We start from the raw sequence: 15,156 nt of genomic DNA on the forward strand, positions 1-15,156 counted from the left end.
AACCCTAGAAGAAAACCTAGGCATTACCATTCAAGACATAGGCATGGGCAAGGACTTCATGTCCAAAACACCAAAAGCAATGGCAACAAAAGCCAAAATTGACAAATGGGATCTAATTAAACTAAAGAGCATCTGCACAGCAAAAGAAACTACCATCAGAGTGAACAGGCAACCTACAAAATGGGAGAAAATTTTCGCAACCTACTCATCTCACAAAGGGCTAATATCCAGAATCTACAATGAACTCAAACAAATTTACAAGAAAAAAACAAACAACCCCAATCAAAAAGTGGGCGAAGGACATGAACAGACACTTCTCAAAAGAAGACATTTATGCAGCCAAAAAACACATGAAAAAATGCTCATCATCACTGGCCATCAGAGAAATGCAAATCAAAACCACAATGAGATACCATCTCACACCAGTTAGAATGGCAATCATTAAAAAGTCAGGAAACAACAGGTGCTGGAGAGGATGTGGAGAAATAGGAACACTTTTACACTGTTGGTGGGACTGTAAACTAGTTCAACCACTGTGGAAGTCAGTGTGGCAATTCCTCAGGGATCTAGAACTAGAAATACCATTTGACCCAGCCATCCCATTACTGGGTATATACCCAAAGGACTATAAATCATGCTCCTATAAAGACACATGCACACGTATGTTTATTGCGGCATTATTCACAATAGCAAAGACTTGGAACCAACCCAAATGTCCAACAATGACAGACTGGATTAAGAAAATGTGGCACATATACACCATGGAATACTATGCAGCCATAAAAAATGATGAGTTCATGTCCCTTGTAGGGACATGGATGTAATTGGAAATCATCATTCTTAGTAAACTATCGCAAGAACAAAAAGCAAACACCGCATATTCTCACTCATAGGTGGGAACTGAACAATGAGATCACATGGACACAGGAAGGGGAACATCACACTCTGGGGACTGTGGTGGGGTGGGGGGAGGGGGGAGGGATAGCATTGGGAGATATACCTAATGCTAGATGACGAGTTAGTGGGTGCAGCGCACCAGCATGGCACATGTATACATATGTAACTAACCTGCACAATGTGCACATGTACCCTAAAACTTAAAAAAAAAAAGAAATAACTAAGATCAGAGCAGAAATGAAGGAGATAGAGACACAAAAACCCCTTCAAAAAATCAATGAATCCAGGAGCTGGTTTTTTGAAAAGATCAACAAAATTGACAGACCGCTAGCAAGACTAATGAAGAAAAGAGAGAAGAATCAAATAGATGCAATAAAAAATGATAAAGGGGATATCACCACCGATCCCACAGAAATACAAACTACCATCAGAGAATACTATAAACACCTCTACGCAAATAAACTAGAAAATCTAGAAGAAATGGATACATTCCTGGACGCATACACCCTCCCAAGGCTAAACCAGGAAGATGTTGAATCTCTGTATAGACCAATAACAGGCTCTGAAATTGAGGCAATACTTAACAGGCTACCAACCAAAAAAAGTCCAGGACCAGACGATTCACAGCCAAATTCTACCAGAGGTACAAAGAGGAGCTGGTACCATTCCTTCTGAAACTATTCCAATCAATAGAAAAAGAGGGAATCCTCCCTAACTCATTTTATGAGGCCAGCATCATCCTGATACCAAAGCCTGGCAGAGACACAACAAAAAAAGAGAATTTAGACGAGTAACCCTGATAAACATGGATGCAAAAATCCTCAATAAAACACTGGTAGACCAAATCCAGCAGCATATTAAAAAGCTTATCCACCAAGATCAAGTGGGCTTCATCCCTGGGATGCAAGGCTGGTTCAACATACGCAAATCAATAAACGTAATCCATCACATAAACAGAACCAAAGACAAAAACCACATGATTATTTCAATAGATGCAGAAAAGGCCTTTGACAAAATTCAACAGCCCTTCCTGCTAAAAACTCTCAATAAACTAGGTATTGATGGAATGTATCTCTAAATAATAATAGCTATTTATGACAAACCCACAGCCAATATCATACTGAATGGGCAAAAACTGGAAGCATTCCCTTTGAAAACTGGCACAAGACAGGGATGCCCTCTCTCACCACTCCTATTCAACATAGTGTTGGAACTTCTGGCCAGGGCAATCAGGCAGGAGAAAGAAATAAAGGGTATTCAATTAGGAAAAGAGGAAGTCAAACTGTCCCTGTTTACAGATGATATGATTATATATTTAGAAAACCCCATCGTCTCAGTCCAAAATCTCCTTAAGCTGATAAGCAACTTCAGCAAAGTCTTGGGATACAAAATCAATGTGCAAAAATCACAAGCATTCTTATACACCAGTAACAGACAGCCAAATCATGAGTGAACTCCCATTCACAACTGCTACAAAGAGAATAAAATACCTAGGAATCCAACTTACAAGGGATGTGAAGGACCTCTTCAAGGAGAACTACAAACCACTGCTCAATGAATTAAAAGAGGACACAAACAAATGGAAGAACATTCCATGCTCATGGATAGGAAGACTCAATATCATAAAAATGGCCATACTGCCCAAGGTAATTTATAGATTCAATGCCATCCCCATCAAGCTACCAGTGACTTTCTTCACAGAATTGGAAAAATTACTTTAAAGTTCATATGGAACCAAAAAAGAGCCCGCATCGCCAAGTCAATCCTAAGCCAAAAGAACAAAACTGGAGGCATCACGCTACCTGACTTCAAACTATACTACAAGGCTACAGTAACCAAAACAGCATGGTACTGGTACCAAAACAGAGAGATAGACCAATGGAACAGAACAGAGGTCTCAGAAATAACACCATACATCTACAACCATCTGATCTTTGACAAACCTGAGAAAAACAAGCAATGGAGATAGGATTCCCTATTTAATAAATGGTGCTGGGAAAACTGGCTAGCCATATATAGAAAGCTGAAACTGGATCCCTTCCTTACACCATATACAAAAATTAATTCAAGATGGATGAAAGACTTAAATGTTAGACCTAAAACCATAAAAACCCTAGAAGAAAACCTAGGCAATACCATTCAGGACATAGGCATGGGCAAAGACTTTATGGCTCAAACACCAAAAGCAATAGCAACAAAAGCCAAAATTGACAAATGGGATCTAATTAAACTAAAGAGCTTCTGCACAGCAAAAGAAACTACCATCAGAGTGAACAGGCAACCTTAAGAATGGGAGAAAATTTTTGCAATCTACCCATCTGACAAAGGGGTAATAACCAGAATCTACAAAGAACTTAAACAAATTTACAAGAAAAAACCCCATCAAAAAGTGGGCAAAGGATATGAACAGATAGGTCTCAAAAGAAGGTATTTATGCAGCCAACAGGCACATGAAAAAATGCTCATCATCACTGGCCATCAGAGAAATGCAAATCAAAACCACAATGAGATGCCATCTCACACCAGTTAGAACGGCAGTCATTAAGTCAGGAAACAACAGGTGCTGGAGAGGATGTGGAGAAATAGGAATGCTTTTACACTGTTGGTGGGAGTGTAAACTAGTTCAACCATTGTGGAAGACAGTGTGGCAATTCCTCAAGGATCTAGAACTAGAAATACCATCTGACCCAGCCATCCCATTACTGGGTATATACCCAAAGCATTATAAATCATGCTATTATAAAGACACATGCACACATATGTTAATTGCGGCACTATTCACAATAGCAAAGACTTGGAACCAAACTAAATGTCCATCAGTGATAGACTGGATTAAGAAAATGTGGCACATATACACCATGGAATACTATGCAGCCACAAAAAAGGATGAGTTCATGTCCTTTGTAGGGATATGGATGAAGCTGGAAACCATCATTCTGAGCAAACTATCCCAAGAACAGAAAACCAAACACTGCATGTTCTCACTCACAGGTGGGAAATGAACAATGACAACACTTGGACATGGGGCAGGGAACATCACACACCGGGGCCTGGTGTGGGGTGAGGGGAGGGGGGAGGGATAGCATTAGGAGAAATACCTAACGTAAATGACGAGTTAATGGGTGCAGCAAACCAACATGGCATATATATACATAAGTAAGAAACCTGCACGTTGTGCACATGTACCCTAGAACTTAAAAAAGTACAATTAAAAAAAAAATCTATTACCATACTTGTATGTCTATTTCTAGACTCTCTCTCTTCCATGGACCTACTCTTTCACCTATACTACACTGTATTAATTACCTTAGATTTATATTGTGTCTTAAAACTAGGTAATGTGAGTCCTCCAACTTTGTTTCTTTTTCAAAACAGTTTTAGCTATTCTGGTTTAACCTTTCCATATAAATTTTAGAATCTGGTTGTCTATATCTACAATGAATCTAGCTGAGATTTTGACTGGGATCACATTAAATTTATAGGTCAATTTGACTGTATTGAGTGTTGTAATCCATCAACACAGTATGCTTCCTCGTTTATTTTGGTTGTCTTGGATTTCCTTCAGCAGCATTTTGTAACTTTCAACATACAGATTCTGCACATGTTTTGTTTGATTTATACCTAGGTAGTTTTTTTTCCCCCTCCTTTTGGAGCTACTATAAATGGAACTTAAAAAAAAAATCCTGGTTTCGAATTGTTCATTGTCTTTGTATAGAAATACAAGTGATGTTTTAGAAAGTTAACCTGTATACTGCTCAAATCACTTATTAGTTCTAGGAGCTTTTTAATAATTTGTTGGTAATTTCTACACAGATAATCATGTTATATACAAAGAAAGTTAGTTTTATTTATTCCTTTCAGGTCTGAATGCCTTTCATTTATTTTCTTGTTCTATTGTACTTGCTAGGATTTCCAGTAAAATACTAAAAGAAGTGGTGAGATTGAACATCTTTGCCTAGTTCTCTATCGTACAGGAAAAGCATTTGGTCCTTTATCATTAGATATGACATTAGCTGTAGGTCCTTTATAGATGCCCTTTAAAAGACTGAAGTTTCCTTTTTTAAAAATCTCCCCAATCCCCATAACCCCCAGCCTCTGGTAACAACCATTCTACTCTCCACCTCTATGAGTTCAACTTTTAATATTCTGCATATGAGTGAGATCATGCAGTATTTGTCTTTCTGTGCTTGGCTTCTTATTCCACTTAACATACTGTTCGCTCCTGGTTCATTCATGTTGTTACAAATGACAGGATCTCATTCTTTTTTAAGGCTAAATAGTATCCCATTGTGTATATATAGCACATTTTCTTTATCCATTCATCTATAGACAGACAGATTGATTCCGTATCTTGCCTATTGTGAATAATGCTGCAATGAACATAGGAGTGCAGATATTTCTTCAACAGATTGATTTCCTATCTTTTGGATAGATACCCAGTAGTGGGATTGCTGGATCATAGGGTAGTTCTATTTTTTTTTTTTTTTTTGAGGAAACTCCATACTGTTTTCCATAATGACTATACTAATCTACATTTCCACCAACAGTGTGGAAGGGTTCCCTTTTTCACACATCCTCACCACCACTTTTGTCTCTTTTATAATAGTCATCTTCTATGGTTTGCATATGGTTGGTTTGTCTCCACCAAACCTTATTTTGAAATTTTATCCCCAACATGGAGGTGCTGGTAGGTGGTGCCTAATGAGAGGTATTTGGGTCACGGAGGCAGATCCCTCATGAATGGCTTGGTGCCACCCTCATGGTAGTTGAGTTCTAGCTCTAGTGAGATAGGATTAGTTTTGCTGGGATTGAATTAGATCCTGTGAGAGTGAGTTGTTACAAAGCCAGGACGCCCCTCAGGTTTGGTCCCTCTTTGCATGTGCCCACTTCCACTTTTACTTTCTCTGCCACGTTTTAAGGCAGCATAAAAGCCCTCACCAGAAGCTACACAGATGCAGGTGTCATGCTTCTTGTACAGCCTGTAGAACCATAAGCTAAATAAACCTCTTTTCTTTATAAATTACCCAGCCTCAGGTATTCCTTTATAGCAAGACAAAACAAAGACACCATTATTCTTTTTTTTTTCCCCCATTGGTTATTGGGGTACAGGTGGTATTTGGTTACATTAGTAAGTTCTTTAGTGGTGACTTGTGAGATTTTGGTGCACCCATCACCACAGCAGTATACACTACAACCTATTTGTAGTCTTTTATCCCTCACCCACCTCCCACCCTTCAAGTCCCCAAAGTCCATTGTTTTATTCTTAAGCCTTTGTGTCCTCATAGCTTAGCTCCCACATATCAGTAAGAACATACAATGTTTGGTTTTCCATTCCTGAGTTGCTTCACTTAGAATAATAGTCTCCAATCTCATCCAGATCACTGTAAATGCTGTTCATTCCTTTTTATGGCTGAGCAGTATTCCATCGTGTATATATATACACACACACACACACACATATATATGTATATGTACACATACGTATATATATGTGTGTGTGTGCATGTGTGTATATATATACACACATGCATATACACACACCACAGTTTCTTTATCCACTTGTTGACTGATGGGCATCTGGGTTGGTTCCATGATCTTGCAATTGTGAATTGTGCTGCTATAAACATGCGTGCGAAGTATCTTTTTCATATAATGACCTCCTTTCCTCTGGGTAGATACCCAGTAGCGGGATTGCTGTATCAAATGGTAGTTCTACTTTCAGTTCTTAAAGGAATCTCCACACTGTTTTCCACAGCGGCTGTACTAGTTTACATTCCCACCAGCAGTGTTGCCTGATCACCACATCCACGCCAACATCTACTTTTAAAAATTTTTTTATTATGGCCATTCTTGCAGAAATAAGGTGGTATTGCATTGTAGTTTTTATTTGCATTTCCCTGATCATTACTGATGTTGAGCATTTTTTTCTTTAACAAAATTTTTATTTAATAAATGGTTAAAATCTCAGTGCCAAAAATACATTAACATTTAACAATTTCACTGAAAGGAAGAAACTGTAGAATGCACAGTTTCAGAAAGCTATCTTAAGTTATTTACAAATAAAGCGTCTAAAATGCAAAGGCAGGCTCTATATGCTTTACCAAATTTATGCCTTCCCGAACAAAATTTCTGTTATTTGGGCAAATCCTTAAACCATGGTTTAAACCGTAATGGTTACAAACCAGAAATGCATCCATCCAAAGACTGTGAAACCATTTTCATCCGGTCAGTGGCAAAACTGTTGAAAGGGCAATAGTTGAAGCTATTGGGTTTTATACAGTGTGAACTGTTGATATATATTCCTACCAGGACTAAAACACAGCACACTTTGCAGGCATGGCTGACTCACAAAGATTGTAACAAACAAGAACTGCTCTTTACTCGACACCACAGCTCAGAGGCCACCGAGAAGCACAAGCGACTGACAGCTCCTCTGCTTACAAAAGAGTGAAACCCAAAGTGGGTGTCGTTCTCACAGCACTGAAAGTGCTTCAGGACTTGCACTGATCCAATAATAACCTTCTTCCCTATTTTACACACATTTTTCTGTTGTCCAATGGAAGTCATTTTCTGTTTTGGCTAAACAACAAATACTAGTGTATAACAGGAATGGTTAAAATCCGTGAGAATTCTGCTTAATTTAAGACATGATCACTACTTTCTTTAGAATGGTTTCTGTGTGTTTCTATGTCACCCTCTGTATTTTTAGCTTCCAGTTTCCTGGTAAGGAGTAAGTTCTCCTTCCCAGTCACACTCGGGGTCATTTACACATTTCTGGGATACCCTCGCTCGTCCACGGAGGCCTGGTGCGCGCAGTGACTCATTCTGCCTCTTCCCTGTTCTCAGGATCTGTCCCCGAACCTTCTGCCTTGCAGTTCCTCCCGCTTCCGCCACACGCGAGCTCCCGGATCATACAGCTGCCAGGCCGGCCGGTCCTCGTTTGCCAGTTGCTCCTTTCTGGGTGCCGGACCGTCATCACACCTCTGCGCTCTTCCTGGTCTCTCCACGGCCTCCCTCGGAGCCCCGCTGTCCTGGCTCCCCCATCTCTGCTAATCTTCATGCCTTCTGGAAAGCCAGTCAGGCTCGTGGTGAGCTCTGTGCCTCCTGCCGTCATCCACATGCTGTCTTTGTGCTTCAGATTCTTTTTCTTGAGATCTCTCCACATCTCTGTGCTCTTTGTCACTGCTGCTGTGTGACCTTAATCCTTACTTCTCTGCAATTTTCTTCTGTTTATCTCATTTTTTTTGCATCTTTTCTTTTTTCCTCTTCCCGCAAACGTTTCTTTTCTCTCTCCTCCTCCGTTCTTCTCGCTTCTCTTCTCGAATTCTCTGCTTTTCTAATTTTCTATTTTTAATATATTCCAAAATAGGTGTAGTTCTTCTAGCAATGAGCTCTCTTGTCTTCGCCTCCATCTCCCCCAGCAGTCTCAGGGTTGGCACTGGTCTTCTCTTCCTCCACACAGTAGGTTTCTAAAAAGTTTTTATATTCTGGATCTCAGGTCGGCGGCAAAGAACTGGAAGTAGCCGTGCGTGGGCAGTGGGCGCAGCTGCTCCTTGGTGAGGCCAGGGGCAGGCGGCGGATGACCGCCTGCGGGGAGCGCACGGCCGTTCCCACAGCGGCGGGGCATGGACACGGGGCACCTGAGGCACAGTGTACCGTGCTGGGAGGCCCGGGCTCCGCCCCCCTACCCCGTCCCCCGCCCCTCCCCCTCCACTCAGGGCCATCCTCTCGATGTTGATCATTTTTTCATGTTTGTTGGCCATTTGTGTATCTTTTGAGAATTGCCTATTCATGTCCTTAGCCCACTTTTTGATGAGATTATTTGTTTTTTTCTTACTGATTTAAGTTCATTGTCGATTCTAGATGTTAGTCCTTTGTCAGACGTATAGATTGTGAAGATTTTCTCCCACTCCATGGGTTGTCAAAGACACCATTCTAATATCTCTGATGATTAGTGATGTTGAGCACTTTTTCATATACCTATTGGCCGCTTGTGTGTCTTATTTTGAGAAATGTTTATTCAGATGCCTTACCCATTTTCAATCAGGTTGTTTTCTTACTATTGATTTGTTTGGATTCTTTATATATTTTAAGTATTAACCCCTCATCAGATGTAGGGTTTGCAAATCCTTTTTCCCATTCTGTAGGTTGTTTTTTTCACTTTGTAGATTTCCTTCACCGTGCAGAAACTTTTTAGTTTGACGTAATCCAATTTTTCTATTTTTGCTTTTATTGCCTGTGATTTTGGGGTCATATCCAAAAATTTGTGGCCCACACTAATGTCATGAAGCTTTCCCTGTTTTCTTCAGTACTCTTAAAATTTCAGATCTTATGTTAATGTCTTTAATCTATTTTGAGATGATATTTGTATACGGGGCGAGATGAGGGTCTAATTTCATTCTTCTGCATGTAGATATCCAGTTTCCCCCCGCTTTTTCCAGCACCATTTATTGAAGAGACTCTCTTTTCTCTCCCTTTTTGGTGCTGGGAAAAGTGCACCTTTTTTGCACCTTCGTCAAAAATCAATTGACCATAACCAGGGTCTCTAGTTTGCTAGGATTTTGTTGAGGACTTTTGCATCTATGTTCATCAAGGATATTACCCTGTAATTTTCTTTTCTTGTAGTGTCCTAGTCTGACTTTGAATGTGTTTAAGAGTGTTCTCCCAGGCCGGTGCAGTGGCTCATGTCTCTAATCCCAGTGCTTTGGAAGGCCGTAAATGGGAGGATCACTTCAGGCCAGGCCAGGAACTTGAAACCAGCCTGGAAAACAGCAAGAATCCATCTCTATAAAAAGTAAAAAAAAAAAATTAGGTGGGCATGGTGGCACATGCCTGTAGTCCCACCTACTCAGGAGGCTTGAGGTGGGATTACTTGAGCCCAGGAATTTGAGGCTGCAGTGAGTTATGATTGCTGCACTGCACGCCAGCCTGAGTGATAAAGCAAGATCCTGTATCAAAAAAAAAAAAAAAAAACTTTCTCCCTTCTTCAATTTTTTGGTAGTTTTAGAAAGAATGGTCATCAGGTTCTGGGCTTTTCTTTGATGGTAGACTTTTCATTACTGATTCAATCTCTTATTTGTTATTGGTTGCTATTGGTCTGTTTAGATTTTCTGTTTCATGATTCCACCTTGGTAGATTGTATGTGCCTAGTATTTTCTTCTACGTTATTAATTTGTTGACATAATTATTCATAGTAGCCTCTTATTCTTTTGTATTTCTGTGGTACCAGTTGTAATGTCTCCTCTTTCATTTCTTATTTTTTGAGACTTCTCTAATTCTAGCTAAAAGTTTTAAAATTTTATCTTTTTAAAAAACCAGCTATAGTTTTGTTGCTCTTTTCTATTGTTTTTCTAATCTCAATTTCATTTATTTCTTCTGATCTTTATTATTTTCTTCCTTCTACTAAATTTGGGCTTGGTTTGTTCTTTTTCTAGTTCCTTGAGATGTAATGTTAGGTTGAGATCTTTCTTGTTTTCTGATGTAGGTGTTTCTTGCTATAAAACTTCCTTCCTAAAACTATTTTTGCTGCTTCCCATAAGTTTTGTTTGGTATGTTGTATTTCCATTTCCATTTTTTAAAAGATAATTTAAAATTTCCCTTTTAAATTCTTCTTTGCTCCACTGGTTGTTCAGTAACATGTTTGATTTCTAGGTATTTGTGAATTTTCCAATTTACTCCCAGTTATTGATTTCTAGCTTCATACCATTGTGGTAAGAAAAGATATTTGATACAACTTTAATCTTCTTAAATTTGGTAAGACTTGTTTGTGGCCTAACATATGATCTATCCTGAAGAATGTTCCATGGGCACTTGAGAAGAATGTGTATCTTGCTTCAGTTGAATAGAATGTTCTATATAAGTCTGTTAGGTCCCTTTGAGCTAAAACTACTTAAGTCCAAAATTTCCCTATTTTTCTGTCTGGATGATGTGGCCCTTGCTGAAAAAGTAGGGTACTGAAGTCCCCTACTATTACTGTATTATAGTCTCCTTTCAGATCTATTAATATTTTCTTTATATATTTTGGTGTTCCAATGTTGCATGCAGATATATTTGTAATTATTATATCCTCTTGCTGAATTGATCTCTTTATATTTACATAATGACCTTGTTTTACAGTTTTTGACTTAAATGTTTTATAATTATAGCTACCCTGCCCTCTTTTGGTTTCCATATGTCCCGAATATCTGTTTACCTCCCTTCACTTTTAGTCTACCTGTGTCCCTTATAGGTGAAGCAAATCTCTTGTAGGCAGTTTATAGTTGGGTATTGGCTTTTTATCCATTCAGCCAGTCTCTGTCTTTTGACTGGAGAATTTAAGACATTTACATTCAAAATAATTATTGATGGGTAAAGACTACTGCCATTTTGTTAATTGTTCACTGGTTGTTTTGTACATCCTTTGTTACTTTCTTCCTCTCTTATTGTCTTCCTTTGTGATTAGGTGATTTTCTCTAGTGGTAGGCTTTATTCCTTAATTTTTATCTTTCGTGTATTTACTAAAGTTTTTTGCTTTGTGGTTACCATGAGATTTACATAAAATATAATTATAATAGGGTTTTTAAAATTTTTATTTTATTTTGTACATTTCTTCACTATGTCCTATGCTCATAACAGGCTATTTTAAGCTGATAAAAACTTTATTCACATAAAAAAAAACCTACACTTTTACTCTACCCTCCTCACTTTTTAAATTTCTGGTGTCATAATTTACATCTTTTTATATTGTGTATCCCTAAAATTATTGTAGCTATTATTATTTTAATAGTTCTGTCTTTTATCCTTCATACCAAAGCTATAAGTGATTTATATACCACCACTACAGAATTAGAGTATTCTGAATTTGACTGTATACTTACTTTCACCAGTGAGTTTTATACTTTCATGTTTTCATGTTAGTACTTACTGTCCTTTTCTTTCAGCCTGAAGAACTCCCTTTTAGCATTCTTTTTAAGACAGGTCTGATGGTAATGAACTCCCTCAGCTTTTGTTCATCTGGGAAAGTCTTTAGCTCTCATTTCTGAAGGACAGCTTTGCCAGGTATTAATATAATATTGCTGGTTGGCAGTTTTCTTCCTTAAAGACTTTGAACATATCATCCCACTCTCTCCTGGTCTATAAGGATTCTGATGAGAAAACTGCTGCTAGCTGTACTGGAACTCCTTTATATGTTATTTGCTCTTCTCTTGCTGCTTTCACAATCTTCTCTTGCTGCTTTCACAATCTTCTCGTGCTGCTTTCAGAATCTTCCCTGTGTCCCTGATTTTCAACAGTTTATGTGTTGGTGTAGTCTTTGGACTAAATCTGATTGGAGTTCTTTGACCTTCCTGTACCTAGATACTTATACCTTTCCTCAGATTTGCAAAGCTTTTTTTATTTTAAATAAGCTTTCTACCCCTTTATTTCTCCTTTCTCCTTCATTTACTCCTATAACTTGAATATTTACTCTTTTGGTGCTGTCCCATTAATTCCATAAACTTTCTTCATTCTTTTTTTCTTCTGTATGTTTTCAAATAACCTGTATATTCAGGTTTAAATTCTTTCTTCTAATTGTTCAATTCTGTTGGTGATGCTATTACATTTTCTTTTCATTCATTGTGTTTTTCAGCTTTAGAATTTGTTTAATTTTTAAGAAATATATAATTTCAATCTCTCTGGTAAACTTCTCATTTTGGTAACTTGCTTTCCTGATTTCATTGAATTGTTTCTCAGTATTTTCTTGAAGTTCATGGATGTTACTTTTTAAAACAATTATTTTGAATTCTTTGTCAGGCAGTTCATACATCTCCATTTCTTTGGGTCAGCTTCTGGGAGATTATTGTGCTCTTTTGGTGATGTTATGTTTATGTTTCCTTGGTTTTTCATTTCTTGTTGCCTTACATTGATGTCTGGGCATTTGAAGATGTAGAGACTTATTCTAGTCTTTGACTGGCTTTGTCTGGGAAAGCCCTTCACTAGTCAGTCAATTCAGGGATTCTAGTCCAGCTGCCTGGTATGGTCCATAGGTTGGCTTGCTCTTAAGAGTCTTCACACTGGCTGGCCTGGTGCCTGGGTCAGCAGGTGGGTGAGCTTGGTGCCTGGGTCCATGGAGTTAAGCCTGAAACTTGGGTCCACAGGAGTGGACCTGTTGTCTGGTTCTGTGGAATGGGCCTGCATCTAAGAGGGTGGGTCTGAAGCCTGGGTCCACTAGAGCTGACCTGGCACTGGGGTAGGCCTTGAGCCTGAGTCTGCAGGGGCCAGCCAGGCACTGGGATGAGCCTGGTGCCTGGGTACACTGGGATAGGCTGAGTCTGTGGGAGTGGGCCTGGGTCAAGAGTCCACAGGGGCTGGCCTGGAGCCTGGGTCTGCAGAGGTAGTCCTGGAGCCTCCGTCCATGGAGACTGGCCTAGAACCAGGGCCTACTAGGGTGAACTTGGACTCTCTGTCTACTGGAGCAAACCTAGATCTTGGGTCCTTGGAACCTGCAGCTGACCTAGTGCTGGGGCAGGTGTGGAATCACGATCTATGGCAGCTTGTCTGGAGTGTAGGATCATGGTTGCTGGCCTGGTATCTGAAGCCACTGAGGCTGGCTGAAAGCCTAGGGCTTAGGAGTCTGGCTAGAGCCTGGGTCCACTTGTGTTGGCCTGGAGGCTGAGTGTGCAGGTGCTGGCCTGGGAGTCAGGTCTGCAAAGTCTAGCCTGGGTCCTGGGGCTTTAGGGGCCAGTCTGAAACCTGGATCCACAAGTGTAGTCCTAGAACTTGGGTCCATGGAGGCTGGTCCATCACTGGAGTCTACTAGGATAAGCCTGAACCCTGGGTCTGTGAGTGCTAGCCTCATGATCAGGGCTGTGGGCAGCTGGTCTGGAGCCTGAAGCCACTGGGTTTGGCCTGGTGCTGGAATAGGTCCAGAGACTGAGTCTGCTGGGCAGGCCTCGGGCCTGCAGCTTTGGAATCCAGCCTGGGGCTTTGAGATCTCGCCTGGCACCAGGGTGGGACTAAATGCTCAGTCCACGGGTACCAGCCTGGAGTCTGGGGCCACAGAAGCCTTTCTGGCACTGGGTTTTACCAGGACAAGCCAAGTGTTAGGGTCTGAGGAAAAGTTCAGTGCTAACTTCCTTCTCCTTTCCCCACATGAAGGGTATCTCTCTCCATACTGTGCTGCCTGGGGTTGGTGGAGGGGTGGTGCAAGTAGCATAAAACTGTCCTTTTTAGCCTCTTCAATGCATCATTTCTTTACTACTCTCAGGTACTATTATCTCTGACCTGGTTTCCTTAGCTCTTGTGAAGGTATTTTTGTGCATGGATGTATGTTCAACTTGATGTTTCTGTGTGGAGACGAACATGGAAAGTCCTTTTCTGTCATCTTGCTGATGTCCATTGAGATTAACTTTCATAATCAACTCTTGACTAGATTACTGAACAGTCTCCTAGATTTTATTTTGACCCCCTCTAATCTGTTTTCCAAATTGCAGCCAGAGTAATCTTTAAAAAACAATCTGATTATGTCACTCCCTGATTAAAACCTTTCATTGGCTCTTCATGGTTTTCAGGATAAAGTCAAAATTCCTTAACACAGCATGTAAGGACTTTCATGTGTCAGTTCTCTTGACCTCATCCCTCAGCATTCACCTTTCCATTTATATTCACCAACAGCCCTTGAACTTGTTCTTGCCAATGTCACCTTTCTCTAAGCCCCATCTCCTTCTCACCTCGGGATAAACTTCTACAAAACTTTATACCTACCTTGGGCATCAATATCGCCAGAAATCCTGGAGCAGGTACTACTCTGTTGATCTCTGTCAGAGCACTTATCCCTTAATAAAACACAATTGCCTGTTAACCTGGTTGTCCCTTTCCTCTACTTGGTTATGAATTCTTTGAGGGCAGGGACCCAGTCTCAGTAAAAACCCTTGGTTTTTAGCACAATGTCTGTCATACAGAAGAGATAGCTAAATATTTAATGAATTGATAGGTTGAATGGTATCTTTCTGAGCATAGATAAAGTAAGAACAACTAAGATTTCTCACTGCTTTATGGTTTATAACATAATCATTATTTCTCATTAGTTTTTATAACAATCCCATTAGGTAGGTGGTATCATTAACCATTTTTTATATACGAAGAAACAAGAACAGAGGAGGTAAGTGACTTTCCCAAGGCAGGACTCAAATCTAGGCTTCCTAGGTAATTTTAGGATTGGGAATCTTCTACCAAACAACCACATCTCCACCGAAATATTTAGAACTCAGTGGGGTAATTCATTCTGCCATAGGACTACAAATC

General features: G+C 39.8%; 1 protein-coding gene and 1 pseudogene across 1 annotated transcript in view; both read right to left on the reverse strand.

Moving 5' to 3' along the window:
- The window catches only part of ERP44 (endoplasmic reticulum protein 44), a 120,269-nt gene that overhangs the window by 13,755 nt on the left and 91,358 nt on the right, over positions 1 to 15,156 (reverse strand). The gene's annotated exons all lie outside the window — the stretch shown is intronic.
- LOC129524651 (regulator of nonsense transcripts 3A-like) lies at positions 2,265 to 13,427 on the reverse strand (annotated as a pseudogene).

Source organism: Gorilla gorilla, chromosome 13 (assembly GCF_029281585.2).
Source record: "Gorilla gorilla gorilla isolate KB3781 chromosome 13, NHGRI_mGorGor1-v2.1_pri, whole genome shotgun sequence".
Lineage (NCBI taxonomy): Eukaryota > Metazoa > Chordata > Mammalia > Primates > Hominidae > Gorilla > Gorilla gorilla.